This window comes from Ailuropoda melanoleuca, chromosome 1 (assembly GCF_002007445.2).
Source record: "Ailuropoda melanoleuca isolate Jingjing chromosome 1, ASM200744v2, whole genome shotgun sequence".
Classification (NCBI taxonomy): Eukaryota; Metazoa; Chordata; class Mammalia; order Carnivora; family Ursidae; genus Ailuropoda; species Ailuropoda melanoleuca.
This window is the reverse complement of record NC_048218.1, coordinates 97,988,046-98,011,242: the sequence shown is the minus strand read 5'-3', so window position 1 is coordinate 98,011,242 and position 23,197 is coordinate 97,988,046. Positions and strand designations below refer to the sequence as shown.

Genomic DNA, 23,197 nt, shown 5'->3' with positions numbered 1-23,197 from the left:
ATATCTTCCTTGCCTTATTGAAGTAGCTGGAACTTTGCATACAAAGTTAAATAGTAGTGGTGGGAGAGGAAACTCTTGCCTGCTTTCATAATTCTAATATTTTGTTATTAAAAGTTAAGTCTCAATGAAAAAGCCTTTGCATTTTTATGTATGAATGTATGAACTTATGAATAAATGTATATAAAATACATGCATGAATTTTGATATTTTTAGAACTAAACAATGCATTTATAGAAGAGGATTAATTGGTTAATAGATAAATGTATAGATAGCATTATTAAATATTGCCAGCTCATGAACTGATGATTTACAAAGAAAGATATATACATGGCCCGTAAACATAAGAAAAGAGGCTAGACCTAACTTATAATACAAGTAATACAAATTAAAACTAAACTGACATAACTTTCTCATCTATCAGATTGAAAAAAGCAAACAACAACAAAGAACACAAACAAAAACAAAACATATGTATTTAACCCAGCTGGCAAAGCTTTAAGGAAACAAACATTCTCATTTAAAAATATATTTTAGTATAGTTGACACACAATGTTTCATTAGTTTCAGGTGTACAAGTGATTTGACAAGTTTATACATTATGCTATGCTCACCAAACTTTTCCAGACATTTCAGTTAGGATCTATTTTGGTCCAACCCCTATAGAGGTCAATTTGACAATATTTAATACATATCTTAGGCTTATATCCTCTCAATTTTCTTTCTTTTTCATTCCAGGATAATCTTCCTAAATATCTCTTATTATATTATATCTGGGTATTTTAGTTTCCATTAAACCACTAAGAGTTTAATGTCATGGAATAAAGAAATACTCATAACATGAGCTATGTGAACTTTCTCTGGAAATTTGTTTTAATATATTGATAACTTTGAATTTATAGGACATCCCTACCAAATCTATAGGGTCACTTAGATTTAGGTCCATTGTAACGAAAATGTTACTATTTGTAAATGATTTCTTTATTTGTCTTGAAACTAAAAGACTTAGAGAAATAAAGCACAGAGACACAATGGACCAGTGGGCTACCATTATTCAGGCAAGTCAGTTGATTCATGTTTATTTGTGCATGACCAGAGAGCTATTTACTTCCTCTTAGGAGTCTGTATTTGGTGCTTACTTTGGTTACTAAGTTATCAGGCCAGTTGGGTCTTCTCTGGCTTTCTCATTGGGTCATATCTCTGTCATTATCGTAGATCTCTTTCTAAATTAATAGGTACAATGATAAAGATTTCTTTCAATTCAAGGATGACTTGACTTCTATCATACTAAAATTTAGTATGATTTGATGATAAAAATGTTTCTTTATTATGATTGAACACTTCTTGTCACTTTCTAGCTGCATACTCTTATAACTATGTTAATCATTCTGAATTTCAGTTTCCTCACTGTAAAAAGAGAGAATCACAATCCAGTCCTTTAACTCACCAAACAGGTGTTCATTTATTGAACAAATGAGGTTAAAAATTCCTATGAGGTTATTTTGGAAAATTAAACAGTATGAAAACACATAACACATTTTCTGGAATATAGTAGGCACTCAATAAATGTTCATCTCCCTTTTTTTTCTTTTTTTTTCTTAAGTTTTTATTTAAATTCCAGTTAGTTCACATATAGTGTAACATTAGTATCAGGTTTACAATATTGATTCAACACTTTCATACACCCACTGCTCATCACAATAAGTGCAATCCTTAATCCCCATCACCTATTTCACCTGCCGCCCCACCCACCTCTCCTCTGGCAACAATCAGTTTGTTCTCTATACTTAATAGTCTGTTTCTTGGTTTGACTCCCTCTCTCTGTCTTTTATATTTTGTCCTTTTCCTCCTTTGTTTTGTTTCTTAAATTCTACATATGAGTGAAATCATATGGTATTTGTCTTTCTCTGGCTTATGTTGTTTAGCATAATACTCTCTAGCTCCAACCACGTCATTGCAAAAGGCAAGATTTCATTCTTTTTATGGATAAGTGATATTCCATTATATATACGTATATACCACTTCTTCTTTATCCATTCATCAGTCAACAGACACTTGAGCTATTTCCCTAATTTACTCTATATCTCATTTAAAATTGACTCAGGTCATTTATCTTTGCTTCTATGCCACCTCATGACTTTAATAATATTTTTACATAAAACTGCTACTTATACAAAAGTTATATGGCTTCTGGTAATTTAAAATATTGATAATAGTGTATTTGAGAGTCACAGATAAATAAAATTATATATTTATGCACATTCAGACTCATTATCCTTTAGTGCGGATGTTTTAAGTGAATGAAGTACAATACTGCATTTCAAATTTTAATTTACTCACTATTTAAATGAGAATTTTTCCAGTCCATTTTTTTCATTTTTACACTGAATGTAGAGCAACTTCTAATTTCAATTTTATGATTTTTACAGTGACTATGGTTGTATTATATATTTATCATGAAAATATGCCCAGAGGAAATGGCTTTTTTAAAAAAGTAGGTAAGTAAAAAAGACTCATAACGATACATAGAAAGACATATTTAAATGTATGCAATGAATTACTCTTTGTACCATTTAACTTAGAACTTTATAAACACTAAAATTGTAACTGCGTTCATATGAATGTATTAACCTTCAGGAATAAATACAGGTGCTTAATTTGTACTTAGCAAGATAAAAATATCAAATCAGGTGTCAATTAATTGATTAAAATATCTTATTTTTTGAGTAGCTATTTTAACTCTGACATTCAATAAACACCTATCAGAAGCAGATGAAATTTTGATCTGCGTTTATCCAACTTTATTTTCAGTCTTAAATTTTATTTACCATTTCTTAAACTCCTAAGTGTGTCAGGTGCCATGTTTTGCTCTCATTCTTCCTTAAGAAACATTTCTCTAATTTTAACTCCTACCAATTATGATCAGTTCTGCTGCTACATGTTTATTTCTTCCTTAAGCTAGCTTGAATGAGATAGTCCCAGGAATGTTTCATGTAAATAAGGTTGACAATTTTTTCTAATATCTTTGACCTTTAATTCTTAGATCCTAATTTGTGTCTACTTGATTCTGATTTACTTTACTCTATTTCATAATCTATCACTCAATGTTAAATTAAATCATCCCATTGGGATATCACATACGATTATGTTGGTTTTAATCATTAATAATTAATCACTCATAAACTTTTTTCATGGAAATGATTTGTCAATGATCCTTTCTTGCTCCCTTTAATGATAATTTATCCACTAATATTCTATGGTTAGATATGTAAGACATAAAAAGCTCAGGAAGCTCCTCAATTTGGTTCAATATTTATTATTCTTTTCTTAATGAATCTTATGTGTTTTAAATAAGACCTCCTGATTAATTGAAACTAATATAATTCAAAGTTAAATAAAGTGCTAACATTTATCAAGTGTTTTGGATCTCAAAATGAGATTAAGCAAACATTATTGCTCAGATTATTACAAAACAATTTGAATTAGTTATTTGAAGAACAATACACTTTTGTTATATGAATGGGAATAGAACGGGAATAACTCATCACTTAACCTTTCTCTTCCCAGGAATCCCACATTCTTGTGTAGTGTATAGAATCTTAATTGCTTATTTATCCAGACTCTCGCTCATTAACAAAAATGCAATCTATAAGAGGCAAAGGTTAAGCTGTATAAAGTGATTTAAGTTTAAGTTGGATACCATGGAAATATATCATAGATTATTCAAGAAAATCCATTTCAGGGGTCCTTGGGTGGCTCAGTCAGTTACGTATCTGCCTTGGGCTCAGGTCATGATCCCAGTGTCCTGGGATGGAGCCCTGCATCAGGCTCCCTGCTCAATAGGGAATCTGCCTCTCCCTGTCCCTCTACCCCTCCCCCGATGTGTGCACTCTCTCTCTCTCAAATAAGTAAATAAAATCCTAAAAAAAAAAAAGAAAATCCATTTCAGTTATGCATTCTTATATTTGGGAAGATATTGATGCACATATTTGAATAAAATATACAGGAGGCGGCCATTTAAAACTCTGGCTTATACTACGGTCATACCTAACATAATATTGTATCAATTAATCTTCCAGCTGCCAAAGTTTCCAACTGCAAATCTGCAATCACAATAACGCATCTTTACAACATAATCTGATTCTTCTACAAACACAGGTGTATGTTCATTCCTCTGGGAGAAGTTAAAAGTGCTTTTGAGTCCTAAAGTCATTTTCTGCTCTCCTCCTTAGAAGTAAAGATCACTTAAAATTCTTCATTCCGAACCTTGATGGAGCTAGCTTTGTTATGATCTAATTTAATATTAAATTATACAGCAAGAATATCAATTAGTACTACAATTGAGATATATTTTTGGTACAAAGCATTTACAGAATACAACAGCACACCTTTGATCATATTTAGGGGAGTGAAAAAAGGATTACTTAAATCTTCATATCTTATCTATATTTGGCAGTTTCTCCCCACTTCTACCGTAAAATCTGAAACATGTTATTTTGGCTAACTTTCCTTAGTTTGCTGCATTTTTATCAAGTCCATCATTTTATCTACTTTATCTAGAGAGAAGAATTTAAAGACTTTCCATTCTCAGGCTGACACAAGAAATCGAATTTCTTGTGAAATGAGAGTAAATACATAGGACGATAATTATATATCTAAGGCATATGCAAATAAATGTTTTAGCTTTTTCTTGTTTTCAATATTACCATAGTTTGCAAAATTACATAGATATATAAATATTGGACATTTAGAGTCTTCTGAACAATCCTTTAATAAACAGTATTGAAGAATGAAAAAATAAGAAAATAATTGCAGCAAGTATGCTAAAGAATAATTATTACCCTTAAAACATGAGTCCTTGAAATTTTATAAGGAATCACTTTCTTCCCATTAAAAAAAAAAGAACAAATATAATAAAAACTTTATTGGTGGTAGTGTACAAATTGTCAGCAAACAGAAAAATATGCTTATACTCACTAGGAAACAATCAAGGATAGAGATCTCATGTGACTTTCATTTACCAAACTGACAAAATTTTGTCTACTGTTAATGCAGTTGCTAGGTCTGTGCAGAGATAGAAATTTTTGTAGAATAATGGAACGTCTTCTGGCAGTAAATATATTTGTGGGGTTTTTTTTTTAGCTAAATAACATTTTTCCTAATAATAAAAAAAATAGGAGCATTACACATACCTAACACTAGGAATTTTGCTTGATTAACTATGGTGTAATCACATGATGCATATCAATCACATTGCTATTTAAAAGTAAATATTCAAACACTTTAATGGTATAAAAATTGTGACATAAGACAGATCACAGAACTATAAATGCAATGTTACCCTAATTTTTCTATTAGTGCCTGTATTCAAATAAAATACCATGAAGGGAATTAACCAAAATTTTAAATTTATGTTTTTGGTGGATCTGCATTTTTTAATTTATGTATTTATTTGTCAGTATTTTCAACGAGATATTATATAAAAATTTAAGTATATATTATTTAAAAAGAAGAAAAATTATTTTAGTTATTATTGGCAATATCATTTTTCTACATTTTCAGTAATAAGTTTTTCAACATATAATTGTCAAAATTAAAATTTTACTTGTTTTTAAAAATAATTTACCTTTTTTAAATGTTTAATTCCGGTGTAATTGACATATGATATGTTAGTTTCAGGTGTACAGTATAGTCATTCAACAATTCCATAGATTACTCAGTGATCATCAAGATAAGTGTGCTCTTCATTCCCTTCACCTATTTCACCCATCCGTCATCCACCTCCCCTCTGGTAACCATCTGTTTGTTCTCTATAGCTCAGAGTCTGCTTTTTGGTTTGTCTCATTTTTTTCCTTTTGAAATTTATAACACATCTTGTATATACATAGATTTCAGAACATAAATGGAATCAATTAACATTTCTCCAAAAATCAGGAGATACATATAACTCAGGTTCATGTTTTTTTGTTTTGTTTTCGTTTGGTTTGGTTTTTGTTGCTTGTTTTTTTTTTTTTTTTCCGGACACCAATGACTGATGGCATTGCTTTATTTTTCACCTCAGGTCTCAGCTGTCTCAATTTATCAGTTAGGCTATCTGCTTGAGACATTTGAACTTAAAATCTGTACTGACTGAATAGTATACAGTAGCGGTATACCATTAACAGGACTGAGTTATACATTATCAAGTTTATGATGTTCTAATATTTCTAAATCTTAAAATGCTATAATTGTGTGTGTGTGTTTCGCAAGGCAGAAGTGATTTATTTATTCCTATTAGTGTTAAATCTACCCAGAAAGATAGTAAACTAAAGAAAAATGAATTGAAAGTATATGTTAAAGGAAATTCTATGTTTTCTTACATTAAATGAAATTGGTGGTTACAATTAAACATTGAAATATTTCTTCACAGAACCCGTACGTGTGCAACATAGATATTTTGTTTGCTTTACCATATTTACCTCCCACAGTTTACTATACTTATATTCAAGCAAGTGAATTGGCAATATGGACTCAAATCTATACCTGACATAAATTCTTACATGTAAAATTGTTTGAGTGTTTTATAATTTACAATACTTTTAAAATTTGATATAAACAAAGATAACACTTTTTCAAAACATGTACAAGGTAACCCAAGTCACAGAATTGTAAAAACATTTCAGCCGGAAGCACACTGATCTCCTTTGCCCTTGTCTCCTCTTCTCTTTCCATGTCTCACTGCATGAATTCCTCCCTGACGGACAGCATGCATATGCAACCTAGGGTGTAGAGGCTTAAGCTAAGCTAAAGTCACCCATCTTCTCTGAATGCCTGGATAACTATATGCAGAGATATTTTGTGTTCAACAGAGAATTATACTAGAAACATTGGTTCAGTACATATTTGTTTCATTGTCAGATCTGCATATGGAGTCCTTAATATAGGATACGTTATGTTGTGTTCTGCCGCTATGTTAAAGTCAGCAAAGAGTAACTGGATTGAATTTCCTTGCTCCACCCCAGCACTCCTGCAGAATTGCTTTTGTGAAATTCCTTATCAGTCTATATAGGAGAAAATGCTGAAAGACAGGAGCTCAGGAAGCAAAGCCCCACTGCAGCTGTGCCAAAACAATGTCAGCAAGGACTTTTTAAATGACAATAAACATTGTTCTGAGAGAATAGCTATTCTTCCTCCAAGAGCATATTTAATCTTATGATCACTGTCAAATGCGTAAATGATCAGAATACCTTTTTTACAGGAGTTTCTATAAAACTTCAAACCAAATTCATGGTCCATTGAAGTATGAAGGGAAATGTCGTGTAAATCTTCAATTCATTAATGACTAATTTCTGTCCTTTCCCTAGCTTTTCTTTCCCTTTTTTCCTCCTATCTTATGAGATGTAAGTATAGATATAGATTCATGAGTCCTTTTAAGTTACTGAACATTCTTTCTTTCTGGAACAAGGTTGTCATAAACAAACAAACATATATGGAATGTAAAACTTACCAATACCACGTGAAGATGTGTGTGTCTGTGTGTATTTAAATTAATAAGCAATTTCATAAGGCAGTTTTAGGTTCACAGCAAAATTGAGCAGAAAGTACAGAGAGTTTGCATATACTCCCTGAACCCCTTTGTCCTCCCCACACACAACCGCCCCTACTGTTGGCCTTTAGCACCGCAGAGCTATATCTGCTGCATTCAGTGACCCCACATTAACACATCAACACTCAAAGCCTTTTGTTTACCTTGTAATTCACTCTGGTGTTGTACATTCTATGGGTTTTGAGAGATGTGTACTGACATATACCCACCAGCATACTCTTATACAGAATAACCACAAAATCTTCTGCGCTCTGCCAGCTCCTCTTCCCCCTCTCTTAACTCCTAGCAATCATTGAATTTTTTGTTGTCTCCATCGTTTTGCCTTTTCCAGATGTCATGTAGCTGGAATCATTTAGCACGTAGCCTTTTCAGATTGTCTTCTTTCTTTCTTTCTTTTTTTTTTTTAAAGATTTTATTTATTTATTTGACAGAGATAGAGACAGCCAGCGAGAGGGAACACACAGGGGGAGTGGGAGAGGAAGAAGCAGGCTCACAGCAGAGGAGCCTGATGTGGGGCTCGATCCCAGAACGCCGGGATCACGCCCTGAGCCGAAGGCAGACGCTTAACCGCTGTGCCACCCAGGCGCCCCCAGATTGTCTTCTTTCAATTAGCAAATGCATGTAAGTTTCTTTCATGTCTTTTCAGTGCTAAAAATATTCCATGGTCTGTATATAACACTGTTTGTTTATCCATTCACCTACTGAAGGACGTCTTAGTTGCTTCTAAGTATCAGCAACTATGAATAAAACTGTTATAAGTACCCGTGAGCATGTTAATGAAGACCATAAACCTGATCTTTTGAGAAATTCCAAAAAGCATGATTGCGGGATCATATAGTAAGAGTATGTTTAGTTTTATAGGAAACCACCCAACTGTCTTCCAAAGTAGCTGGACCATTGTGCATTCTCACTAACAGTGAATGAGAATTCCCACTGCTTAACATTCTCAGTGTTAGGTGTTGTCAGTGTTCTTGATTTTGCCATTCTAATAGGTGCATAGTGGTTTCTCATTATTGTTTTAATTTGCACTTCCCTATGACAAATGACGTGGAGCATATTTCCATATGCTTTCTTACTCTCTGCATATCTTTTTTTTTTTTAAAGATTTTATTTATTTATTTAACAGAGATAGAGACAGCCAGCTAGAGAGGGAACACAAGCAGGGGGAGTGGGAGAGGAAGAAGCAGGCTTCCAGCAGAGGAGCCTGATATGGGGCTTGATCCCAGATCCGGGATCACGCCCTGAGCCGAAGGCAGACGCTTAAGGACTGAGCCACCCAGGAGCCCCTCTGCATATCTTTTTTGATAAGGTATCTGTTCAGGTATTTGGGCCATTTTTAAATACTTTTTGTTGTTTTTTTTTTTTTTGAGTTTTAAAAGTTCTCTATATATTTTGGGTCATAGTCTTGAATAAGATACATATATTTTGCAAATATTTTCTCCCAATCTGGGGCTTGTCTTTTCATTTTGCTTTTTTCCCTAAGTTTTTATTTAAATTTCAGTTTGTTAGCATACAGTGTAATATTAGTTTCTGGTGTAGAACTCAGTGATCCCCACTTACGTACAATGCCTGGGACTCATCACAGCAAGTGCCTTCCTTGATACACATCCCCTATGTAACCCATCCCCCCACTCACATCCCCTCTGGTAACCATCAGTTTTTTTCTCTATACTTAAGAGTCTTTCTCTTGGTTTTCCTCTTTTCTCCCCCCTATGTTCATTCATTTTGTTTCTTAAGTTCCACATATGAGTGAAATCATATGGCATTCGTCTTTCCCTGACTTATGTCACTTGGCATAATACTCTTTAGCTCCATGCATTTGTTGCAAATGGCAAGATGTCATTCTTTTTGATGGCTGAGTAATATTCCATTGTGTATGCCACTTCGACTTTATCCATTCTTCAGTAAATGGATATTAGGTCTCTTTCCATAATTTCCATGATAGCTATTGTTCATAGTGCTGCTATAAACATTTGGGTGCATGTATCCCTTCTAATTAGTATTTTTGTATTTTTTGGGTAAATAGCACTGCAATTGCTGGACTGTAAGGTAGTTTTATCTTTAACTTTTTGAGGAACCTCCATACTGTTTTCCACAGTGGATACACTGTTTGTATTCCTACCAACAGCATAAGAGGGTTTCCCTCTCTCCACATCCTTGCCAACACTTGTTTCTTGTGTTGCCGATTTTAGCCATTCTGCCAAGAAGGAGGTGATATCTCATTGTAGTTTTGATTTGTATTTCCCTAATAATGCAGTCCCGAGTGATAAAAACCATTTAAAAATAAACATCTAAGTACATTCAGTGATTTTTACAATAAATAATACATATTACTGATTTATTTATTATAATTGTGATGGTAATATTATCTTTATTTAAAAGCCTACTGTTGTGGATTTGTGACATAATATTGTGTTTGACATATATTAGTGATTTCTAGTTTGATGTTAAAAATTAGAATGATTCACTGATATCAATCTGTGATATTACAAACTTACTATTTTTAATCACTAATCCATGTTTCCAACTAAAGCATAGTTAAAACACAATTATGTTTCAAATGATGATAGTTTGATAAATTTACCAAACCAATCAATCACACAAACAAAAAAATGTTTCTTAGTGAATTTTTTTTTTTCCTGTGATGGGAGGTGGAATTTAACATTAGCTGAAGAATTAAAATTCTTGGGGATTCTTATATCTCATTTAGAAGTATAGTATCTGGAAATATACTTTATTTCTCTGTATTACCTTAAGTATGGCCTTCTTCCATATAAAATGAATTTCCCTTGGTTTGTTTTTCCTTTAAGCTATTTTATAGGTGGGAAAAATATATTATTGTTCAGAAAATCTATCACTTGAAGGTGATAAATCAATCAACATGTGTATCCTGGCTTAAAACAAGAATTAAGAATTAAGCACAATTTATTTCAACCAAATGAATTTTCAATTCAGAATTTTGAATAATGCATACAACTTTCACATTTTGACTTGATGTAATGACTTGAACTATCTGCTTGTCCATTCCAGAAGGTGGCAGTTGTATGAACCAGATCTATGTTAAAATCATGTAGTTATTGCAGCCTTTGCTTTTCCCGGTAAGAATACTTTCCTGTAACCATTGAAAAGCTATTCTAGGTCAGCTTCTGAAGCAATGGTGTTCTTGACTCTTTCCTTTTTTGAATTGCTCTCAAACTGAAAGGAATATTTGTGAAGTACATTCCTTCTTAGATCCTACCTATGAAAGAAGGATATTTTATCCACTCACTTGGTTTCATCTTCCTTTTAGGTCTGTGTCATTTCATGTGACTTACACCCTGCTTGTGCCTCTTCACATCATCAAGATAATTATACCAAGCTTAGTGCTGACAGTTCAAAGACAGCTTTTTAATAAAACAAGATAAAAATATTTTTGAAAGGAACTTAACTTCTTTTTCCTTTGATCAACCACAAAACAGTTAATTAAATAAAAGTTGAATCATAGATTCTCAATATTACCATTGCACTGTGCATAGGGTATACCTAATTGGTTCAAAGTATATACGTGTTGAATGAATATATTCATATATACATTCATATATATATGATGCATTTCCTAATTCAGCATGAAGTATTTAATATCCCAAGGTCATCAGGTAGGTTTATGATGCTTCATGTCCTTTACGATTATCTTAAAATGTTTGCTAATTTTGCCTGCCTTTGTTTGTTAGAAACAGATAAAAAGGTAAATTAAAAAATTATCTGGAGGTGAAATTTATTGATTCATAAAAGTTATCAAGATATAGTCATATAACCTGTTTTAAAGGATTTCCAATATGTAATCCCTATAGATATTTATTTTAATTACTCTATACAGCATATCATTTGTATGTCTGAGATCACTGTTTACAAGATTTTCTTAGTCTGTTAAATTTAAAACATTTGCTTATCATTTTTTTTTAAAGATTTTACTTATTTATTCGACAGAGACAGAGACAGCCAGCGAGGGAGGGAACACAAGCAGGGGGAGTGGGAGAGGAAGAAGCAGGCCCACAGCGGAGGAGCCTGATGCGGGGCTTGATCCCATAACGCCAGGATCACGCCCTGAGCCGAAGGCAGATGCTTAACTGCTGTGTGACCCAGGTGCCCCAACATTTGCTTATCATTATTAAATTATAATTATTCTATATATTCAAATTGTTAAACCCATTTGTTTTATTGGACTGTTTTCAGAATAGGCAACTGGTATAAATAGCAGCAATTTTAAAGAATTATTTAAATTAAAAAATGAATCTGGATGTATATTTTTATTTAGACCGGTTGATACTACTAACCACTCACAAAACATCAGTTCTCCCCTTCTCTCTTAGAAAACTCACCACCTGAACTTGATTTACTGTTATGGACAATACATGTAAGAGAATTACTGATACTGATTTCCAGAAAACACTTTTTAAAAAGAATTGAAACCTGCAATTTGTCCTTTGCCCTTTCTTTCCTCTATCCTTCCTGGAACATCGGCGTGATACTGGATGTGGAATTGCCATTTGTAACTATCAGGTGGCAAACCATACGATACACATAAGTGAGCATAAGGAAAAGCATGGGCATTTTATGACAAAAAGAACTAGTAAATTTGTCCTGGGCTATTTGCTTCTGGAATTGTCTTATGTAAGAAAAATGCAAACTTTGTATAAGCTACTTTTTAGTTATGTTTTCTTTTACTTGCAGTAAAGAAATTCAATCCCTAACTAATGAGATGCTTACATTTTAACAACAGGAGCTAATAATGGTGTCAAATCCTCACATGACATAACAAATACATTTTAAAAATCATTAAGTTCACAAAACATTATTTGACCATAAAGGTTTACTGTGGTTGCAAAGTTTTAAAAAGCAACAACATACATTTAATGGTTACCACTGCCTTTGAAATGTCCAGACAATTTCAGATACTCAATCCCTTAAACTCAACATAGACTCCGTTGTCATTGTCTCCCTCTAGCAATTTAGACACATATAACTTTTTTGTTCTACCAAAAATAAAAATCTAGTTGTATTATTCAAATTACTTCTTCTTCCGTTATTTTTTATTTTAACCCCCTCTGATAGTTTTCTAGTAGTTATAACATTGTACATAATTTATTTTTTATCTTTCATGTTGCAAATGATGCAAGATAACAGGAGAGTGATTTAATTTTATAACTACTTTCTATTGAGATAACTAAAAAATAGAAATTGTTAACCTCTATTAAGAAGTATGTGCTGATAAACTACATATTAGGTTAATCCTCACAATAATCATAATGGAATACACTTATACTTTCCATTTTACAGATTAGGAAACTAAGGCACACTGAGGTCAATTAACATGTGCAAGGCCGCACAGTTAGTAAGTACTGAAGGCAGGATGTGAACATAAATCGTCTGGCTCCATAGCCTGCACACTTATCCTGACTGCTTTACCATACTGCTCAAAGTCAGTACCAGAGAACTGTCCTAGAAATATTTCATATGTAGTTACTGGTCAATTTGACTATACAGCAAACTTCATGTTTTGAGTTTTCATGAGCAATTGTGCTTCAGGCTTCTCAACATAGCCATAGATCCATGAACAAAAGTCTTACGGAGTAAGGGAGGTGTTCATTCAGGTATCATGAGGACGCAAGAGTTGGGGTTATAATACCCATCTCCAAGTAGGACCTTTTATATTTTTCTCTAAATGGCCTTTTGTTCTCTATTTCTTTCTTTAATTCCCATTCCTACCACACATACACATACACACATACACACACACACAAAGTCACTGCTGCATTTTCCTTTGTGTCATGTAGAGAAATATAAAAGTTTCTCTCCATATCCATTAATTCTGCCCCACCCCGCAGTATCTGGAGAGGCTGGATGACAGGTTAAAAAGAATGCTCCCTATATATAATATGAGAGCAGAGAATTAAAAATCATTAAGATTTTTCCCCTTCCTTTCACCCTTTAATACCAAACATCTCTACTTACCTGAACTACCCAATTGCCCAATCTTTGCGTCTGTTTACCCCCTCACATGCTCATTTATTCAAACACACTATGAATTGCTTAGTAGTCATTCTTGATCATGCTTTCCATACTGTGTATGCAAACTTGGAAATAGAATGATGCTAGAACAATGATTTTCATTGACTTTTTGTCTTCTATTCTTTCCACATTGTGATAATGAGAAGGAAAGCAGACATGATTTCTGATCCCAGTCAAGTTAACTTAAGCATGTCTTCCTTATACTCAGATGATTGTCAAGTTCAAATTCAGAAGTCCTTTCAGGCTTGAAGCACTTACCACCATCTGATATACAACTCATTGTGTTTGTTTGTCTATTATCTTTTCCCCATGATGAAATGTAACCCCTGTAAATGTAGTTTCATTCACTACCACATCGCCAGCAATAAAAATAATGTTTGGGGGCACCTGGGTGCCTCAGTCGGTTAAGCATCTACTCTTGATTTTCGCTCAAAGTCATGATCTCGGGGTCATGATATCGAGCCCTGCTTGGCTCCATGCTCAGCACAGAGTCTGCTTGAGATTCTCTCTTCCTCTCCTCTGCCCCTCCCCTTGCTTGTGTGCAGTCTCTCTCTTTTTCTCTCTCAAATAAAATCAATAAAATCTTCAAAAAAATAAAAATAATGTCTGGGACATAGTAAGGGATTAAGAAATATTTGCTGGATGACTGTTGAGTTGATTTATCGCCCGCCCTTAGTGTCCATTGTCTATCTTTGTACACCACCTTACCTTAGGCATATGATGATCATTTCACTTCTCATACTGAATGCTATATTCTGTTTTAAGATTTATTTATTTTAGAGAGCTAGAGATACAGAGCATGAGAGAGGGGAAGGACAGAGGGAGAGGGAAGAGAATCTTAAGCAGAGTCCTTGCTGAGCATGGAGCCTGACACAGGGCCTGCTCCCATGACCCCAAGATCATGACCTGAGCCAAAATCAAGAGTCCAAGGCTCCACCACCTGAGCCACCCAGGCACCCCTGAATGCTGTATTCTGTTAATTAGAATGGCTTCCCTGCTAGACTGAGTGTCTTGAGGATAAGCAGTGCACCTTTTTCTCTTTTATAGCCCCAGTGTAGGGATATGTAGTGTACAGGACTACTGATTATAAATTTTTGAATGTTAACATGGATAAATATTTTTCATGATTATGATATGCAACTTTAAAGAATTATCATAGTGGAAGTTAAAAGTACAAAAGTACAAAACACGTTCCATCACATATTTAGACTTCGGAAACTCTAAAAATCACTTTTATTTTGATAATTTTGTGTCTTAATACCTACTTTACAAATGATGCATAAAAGATCGTAGTAGATATCTACCACAACCAAAACCTCTTTTAAATTTGTATATGTATTTTATTTAAGATTTTATTTATTTATTTATTTATTTATTTATTTATTTATGGCATGAATTGGGGGAGGGGCAGAGGGAGAGAGACTCTCAAGCAGACTCCCTGCTGAGCATGGAGCCCAACACAAGGCTCCATCTCATTACTCTGATACCATGACCTGAGCCAAAATCAAGAGTTGGACACTTACCTGGCTAAGCCACCCAGGTGTTCCCGTATATGTATTTTAAAATTTAAAAACAAAGAAGAGAAAAAATTTGATGCTGTCTTTTATGGGCAGTATGTATGTATTTTTATGGATTTTTTTGTTTCTTATAAAAACATATTTCTTGTCTCCAGGAAAATACCTTAAGCTAGTGGACTTAAAATTGAATTCTAGATGTAGTTGTCTTATAAATCTGTAAGAGAGTCCTCACACCTTTACACTAAATGGCATGTAAAAACAATATACGAAATCTTTCAATTATGATTGACGAGCAAAATTTATATATAACCCCCTGCAGCTGAAGAGAAGCAAGTCCTTTAGTTAGTTTCCTGTATCACAAACGTATGTATTCTCAGCTTGCCTTATCATAAAAATGAAGGGATTTTAACATGATGCTTGAATATTTTTAGCCCCAAGTGATTTGCTCTACCACTTCTGTTTAATAGGAGCATATTCATTTCAAAGTGTATTCACATTTTTAAAGTACGTTCCTTAATGAAAGAGGAGGCTTATATTATTTTAATTTTGCATTTTCTTTTTTTTAAGATTTTATTTATTTATTTGACACAGAGAGAGAGAGCACAGGCAGAAAGAGGAGCAAGCAAAGGGAGAGGGAAAAGCAGGCTCCCTACTGAGCAGAGAGCCCCGTGCAGGGCTAGGTCCCAGGACCCTGAGCTGAAGGCAGAAGCTTAACCTACTGAGCACCCAGGTGCCCCTGATTTTACATTTTCTAAAGAAAAGCAGAGATTTCTACTCAGAAATTCAATTAAAATATGTATATTTGTGTGTGTGTGCGTGTGTGTGTGTGCATGTGTCTGATAAGAACCTTTAAAATTTACTCTCTTTAGCATCTTCCAACTGTACAGTACAGTATGGTTAACTATAGTCACCATGTTGTACATTACATTCCCAGATCTTATCGATCTTATAACTAGAAGCTTGTATCCTTTGACCAAAAAATAAAATAAAAATAAAATAACTATGATGGATGTGCTAACTAACCTTAATGTGGTAATCATTTTCCATACGTATATACATATATAAAATCACTACATTGTACACCTTAAGCTTACATAATGTTATATGTCCATTATATTTCAATAAAGCAGGAAAAGAAATATATATATATATATACACTTCTCAAAATTTAACTAAAAAGCTCAGTGTTTACTTATTTTACAAATGACATTTTTCTCCTTGCTCTTCCTCAAACATTACCAACACATTTCTTCCTCAGGTCCTTTACCCCTTCTCTTTTTTCCCTTTGTCTGAAATATTCCAAGGCATTTCCTTACCATTATTCAACAAATGTTAGATTTTTAACATCCTAGAAAAGAGTTCTTCCAAAAGCCCTATTGGTAAAAATTGTCGTTCCTAAAAGATTGTGAGGCAGAAATGTGTGAAACCACAGATACCTCTTTTAGTTGAGACACTAAAACAGTCAATTGCAACAACAGAAGGTGCATTGTCCAAATGCTTTAGTTAAGATGAGTGTGATGGTTTATTTACCACAAGCAACCAGAAACAACTCTAATTTAAGCAGAAAAATCAATTTTGTACCATGTCAACTTGCAATATGCCTTTCTAGTTTGGGCTTGTTAAAAAGAAACAAAATACTATAATGTGAAAACAATAAAGCAAAGAGAAAATTAGAGATAATTCAATTGCATGCTTAAAAATAATTTAAAGGAATAATCAACTTTACTAAAATTGATAAATTTTTAGTATTGTTAAATATCTTATTTCTTTGAAAAGCATTTAAACAAAATAGAGTGCTGGAGGCTAGAAGCTAAAATGTTGGCAGGTTTGGTGAGGCATCTCTCCTTGGCTGGCAGATGCTTCCCTTCTTGCTTTGACTTTCCCCTAAGGGCATAATCTATATCTGTGTCCTAACCCCTGCTTCTTATAAGGACACCAGTCAGATAAGAAAGAGGTCCATCATGAAAAACCTGATTTTTAACTGTATTACTTCTTTAAATATCTTATTTCCAAACACATTTGCATCCTGAGGTACTTAGAGTTAGGACTTCAACACATAAATGTTGGTGGACAACACGTTCAGCCTACAACATGAACTTCAAATGCAGATATTATACCAGAAAAAGGACTGACCATCATTTGGCAAATATTTTTAGCACAGGACGTAAATTCACCCAAATCCCTCTTTCTCCTTCTTCTGTGGTAATATAACTCTTGAATTTTAGCTTGGTGTATGACCTTCAGCATAGAGGCTACATTTTCTGCCTGAAAACCTGTATTTGATAGCCATAACTAGACATAGGCATGTGACTATATTTTCACCATTAAGATTTAAATTTTTGTGCAAATCCTGGAAGCATCCTTAATTTCTTCTGTTGCTTTCTTTCCTTGGCTATAGAACTGATTAAATAACTAGTGTTAGCATCTATTTTAGATGATGGGGTGATGTGGAGACTAGAATTCATGCATACAAAGAAGTACTGTGGATTCAGCTTGCCTTGAAATGACCATCTCCGGTCTTCTTTCTTAATTATTTAAATTTTTTCCACCTTGGTTGATATATATAATTGACATATATCATGGTGTAAGTTTAAGGTATACAATGTGATGACTTGACATATGTACATATTGTGAAATGATTACCATTATAGGTTAGTTAATATATCCATCAACTGACATAGTTACTTTTTTGTGTATATGTTGAGAACTTTTAACTTAGCAATTTTAAACTTAACAATTTTAAATATAGTATAAGCTATTGTTAACTATAGTGACCATACAGTACATTACAACCTCATAATTTATTTATTTTATAACAAGTATATATCCTTTGACCACATTCACCCACTTTCCCCCACATTACCCTGTACACCTTGTAATTACCAATCTGCTCTCTGTTTCCCTAAGTTCAGTTTTTTTATAATCCATATGTAAGTGAAATCATACAGTATTTGTCTTTCTCTCTCTGACTTATTTCACTTAGCATAATACCTTAAAGTTCTACCCATGTTATCATGAATGGCAGAACTTCCTTCTTTTTATGGTTGAATATTCCTTTCTTCACACACATGTGTATTTCAGATAAAAACAGAAGGGAGGGTGCCTAGACATCCCTTCTTTTGTCTCATAAGGGTGACTCTTCCTTTCCTAATAAAAACCCAAGAGTCTATAACACTGAAATAATATGGGGAATGTTAGATCAGAAAGGTCCAGGCCTCCTTCTTCTAAGTCTTATTACAAAATAAATAAATAAATAAATCTTCTCAGGATAAAATCTGGGAAGGGGAATTATACCTGGCTCTTCCCCTAAGTGGGAGGATTTCTCTCCTTCAGCAAATCAATTAAAAGATAGGCATTCCCTTCCACTGGTCCAGGTAGGGGGAATTTCAGCATGTGGGCCTAAAAAAATCCTTTTTTTTTTTTTTTTTTAGGATTTTATTTATTTATCTGAGAGAGAGTATGCACAAGCAGGGGGAGCAGCAGAGGGAGAGGAAGAAACAAGATTCTCCACTGAGCAAGGCACCCAATGTGGTGTTTGAACCCAGGACCCTGGGATCATGGCCTGAGCCAAAGGCAGACGTTTAACCGACTGAGCCCCAGGAGTTCCTAAATAGATTTTTTTCAAGATAATAAGGGTAGGCAAGGTTGTGGAGAAATTGGACCCCATTACACTGTTGGTGGGAATATAAAATGACACAGAAGCTGTAGAAAACAGTATGAAGATTGTACAAAAAATTAAAAATAGAACTATCATCTGATCCAGCAATCTCACTCTGGGAGCTTGTGGCAAGGGTCTCTGCTTGGACACAGCTGCAAGCAGGAACTTGGTCCTCCAAGATCTGGGCACTGATTGCTATAAGCTCCACTACCTTCTCCATCGCTATCTGATCCCCAGTGGGCTAGTCCCAGATTCCCCTGGTGATCACCATGAGGCAAGACCCAAGTGGGGCTCCCAAGAAGCATCCCACAATGCTGGGGGCATACATATCCACTTTGGGCTCTCTTTTCCCACTGGAAAAACCATAGACCTGGGCAGGGTAATGGGGACTTTCAGTGCAGTACTGTGCCAACCTGGGGGAGGGGTGATATGGTCCAAGGTTGTCTGTTCTGCTCCTCTTAATCTTCTAATGTGGTCCTTCTCAGTCTTTGTGGTGCAGGAGGCTGTTTCATTCCCATCCCTGGGTTCTGGGATTTTCAAAATGGCATCTTGTCTATGAATAGTTGCTAGTTTGTCTGCTTGTGAGAGAGACTGAGGTTGGAAACAATCTTTGTTGTCATCTTGATTACATTGCCTCCTCTATCTCCAGTCTTTCTGAGAATAAGGGAAAACTGAAGTCCTATTTAGTTATTATATGGCTAGTTATACGGCTTTTACTGTTATCTCTAAACATATTCTTAACTAATGTTTAATTCAATTCATTAAGTTAGAGTAAAATGTTTATGAATCTAAAAATATTAAGTATGTGTAAGAGAAAATATGAGTAAATGTGGAAAACAAAATAATCACATACAGAAGATTAAAGTAAACAAAGCTGTTCCTAGAAAATGACTCAATGTAGAGCAAATTCCTGGAAAAATATATAATATATATTACATATATCATATACGCATATGATATAAATAAATAATATTAGAGTTGAAACAGGAGACATAGGAAAAATATTAGGTAAGCAATATAAAATACAAATAAACTGAACAATTACCCAGAAAAGTATCAGTCACCCCTGGGTATTGATAAGTCAGGCTATCCTCTCAGCCTCCGCTGAAATCACCTCAATGGGGAAGAGGAAGGTTCTTCATTACTATGAGTGAAAGTGAAGTCTAGACTCTTCACTCAGCCTTCCTTGTGTGTGTGTGTGTGTGTGTGTGTGTGTGTGTGTGTTTCTCAATGTTTTTGCTGGAGTAGGTGTTAATTGTAGACATTTTTCTGTATTTCTGGGCTGCTGCTTATATGATTCTTCAGTAGGAGAGAACAAACTTTTCTTGAAACTTTTTTTTGATGCCATTTGGAACTTCTAGAGCAGTCAGAAATACACAGGAGGCAAAAAGAAAACACAACAGACTCACCACTGTGCTGTTGCTCACATTTCAGGGCTTCTAGTCAATCTGCCTTCCTATTCTTGCCCTTAACAGTCTCATCTCATTTGTTTTGTATATAACATCTAGGGTTTTTGGCTTTACTTGGTTGGAGAGAGAAATAAATGCATCTACTCCGTATTTTCCAGAACCAGAAGAGGAATTAGATTTTTGATTTCTGCCATGTTGTGATGTTACTGTCTAAAAAGTCATTTCGTGGTTGATTCTTCATTCACTGATTTATTAAAATAACTCATAGCAAGGGAAGCTGGGTGACAGTAAAGAAAAATAAGAAATAAAGTTCTCAATGTCTTTTTGGAGCAATTTTATTGGTCACCAACTTTATTTTAGTCTACGAGATTCTTAGCCAGCACAGCACAACTATTTTTCTAACGTCCTTGTTGCTTACAGTATCATCAGGTGTCTTTATCAAAACGTTACCTCCTCAGAGGCTTAATGGATGGGGTCTGTTTTTGTTCTAAGCCTCTTTTAAAATGTCCAATGAGAAAGTTAGGGATCTGGCCATTGGGCCATTTACCAATCTAGTTTTAGCCTACAGCTTAAATCCATTTAGTTGTGGCTTAAGGCTGATCATAAAAAGTGAAAAGAAAGACAATGTCACATCTGCTTCAAAATCTACTCCTGAATGCTGTGTGGTGGTGTTAACTTATTCCAAAAGTCTCCAGTGGATTTATTTTTCCTTACCTGCAGGACTGAATTAGAGTTCAATCTATTTCCATAGAAAGTGACTCTGGGTAAAGCCTTCAAAAGATGTTGTCCAACATCCAGATTTTTCAAATCTGCCTGGTGTTCTATACAATTTTTAGTCTTATAAATCACCCTCAGAATCTTCTCACTCTATCTTTGTACACCTTTTTTAAAAAAGATCTGAGGGGCGCCTGGGTGGCACAGCGATTAAGCGTCTGCCTTCGGCTCAGGGTGTGGTGCCGGCGTTATGGGATTGAGCCCCACATCAGGCTCCTCCGCTATGAGCCTGCTTCTTCCTCTCCCACTCCCCCTGCTTGTGTTCCCTCTCTCACTGGCTGTCTCTATCTCTGTTGAATAAATAAATAAAATCTTAAAAAAAATAAAATAAAATAAAAATAAAATAAAATAAAAAAGATCTGAGATTGCTATTAGGATATGAACCAATCATAATAGATTTGGAAGTGTTGAATTATATATTTGCAGAATTTTAAAAATTCTTGGATAATAGTTCTTAGCAGAGAATGAGGCCAGGGCTTAAAAATCAACCATGAGGGTCTTGACTGTTTCAAAGAGAAATTAATTTTAAGCAATTAAGCTATGGATGTTTCTGGTCTGAGGAAATGAAAAGAAAATGGGTTATAAAGAGGGTTATGGAATGTTAGCCACTAATAAAGACCACCGTGTTCAAGTTGTGATTTGGGTAGTGTAGGGGGATATAAAACTTTGTACATTTATAATTTTATAATATATATTTCTTTGAAACCATCTGGAATCTGAATTTCTTTAAGAACTTTCACATAAAAATGAAGATCATTGGATGTTTGGGATTCTACACTCCTCCTTCCTTGTAGGTAGTTCTCAAATGAATATTTTGTTCACATTAAAAGATTCCTGAAGGACCATTTAATTCTCAATTATCTTTGATGATATGATACCATTTTTAAAGATAAATGCAAGAATTGGAGCCATAATTTGAATACACTTACCAAGAAGTAATCTGGCTTTTCCTGTTCTCCATCACGGCACGCTATCAAGGTGAAAAGGAGAACACCATGTGGGAACTTCCCATCCACAAGCTGTGCCTCAGCCTCTTTGGGGTGGGGGAGAGTGGAAACAGACTGACTCTGGCAGCAAGCTGGGACAGCTCATAGGCCAGACCCCTGTGTTCTCCAAAGCCAGGCACAGCATCAGATCCTCTGGTATCAACAGAAATGAAAATTTTGCCGTCCACTGTACATTCCATGTCAAGGTAGAGGAAATCCTGGAGAAAGTTCTAAAGGTGCCTATGTTTGAGTTAACAGAAACAACTTCTCCAATAAGAGAATCTTTTATTTAGAGATCAGGAACTCACTAATCTGCAGATCAAATATGACCCAAGCATTGGTATCTACAGCCTGGGATTTCTATGTGGTTCTTTGTAAGCCAGGTTTCACCATCAGAGACAAAAAGCACAGGACAGCCTGCTTCGTGGCCAAAGAATCAGCAAGGATTGCTGCATTGGTTTCTGAAGAAGCATGATGGGAACATGCTTCCTGGAAAATAAATTCCTATTTCTACCCCAAAGACCAATAAACATTTCAGTGAAATGGGTTTTTTGTTTGTTTGTTTGTTTGTTTTTTTATTATATTATGCTAGTCACCATACAGTACATCCCCGGATTCTGATGCAAAGTTCGATGCTTCATTAGTTGCGTATAACACCCAGTGCACCATGCAATACGTGCCCTCCTTACTACCCATCACCAGTCTATCCCATCCCCCCACCCCCTCCCCTCTGAAGTCTTCAGTTTGCTTCTCATAGTCCATAGTCTCTTCATGTTTCATTCCCCCTTCTGATTACCCCCCCCTTTCTTTATCCCTTTCTTCCCCTACCGATCATCCTAGTTCTTATATTCCATTTGTTTGTTTTAAAGCAGCACTCTGACACAGTGTATTCAACTTAGAAGATAGGCCTATGAAGGTCTAGAAGTTTTTCATCAACTATGTTGTTGGTGTGCCTTATTTCTCAGGCCTCTAACTGAATATGGCTGGCTTCCTCTGCTGCAGACCCGACAAATTTTCAATTCCTGGCAAACAGAATTTTTATAGAGGACGTCACTTCCAGACCAGACTTTCAGGGACAAAACAAGATGAGACTGGGGAAATTTCTCACAATGGAAAATTTGTCTGTAAAGAACAATGTTCTGTTGAAATCTAAATTCATGTTTTTACATACAGCTTGGGAGAGGGCCATATGGGTCCCAGGTACATCCACTTCTCTATGACAT

The 23,197-nt window shown here is 34.7% G+C and overlaps 1 pseudogene; it reads left to right on the top strand.

The window, feature by feature from the left end:
* The window catches only part of LOC100474300, a 31,040-nt pseudogene extending 8,566 nt beyond the window's left edge, over positions 1–22,474 (top strand).
* The last annotated feature ends 723 nt before the right edge of the window (positions 22,475–23,197 follow it).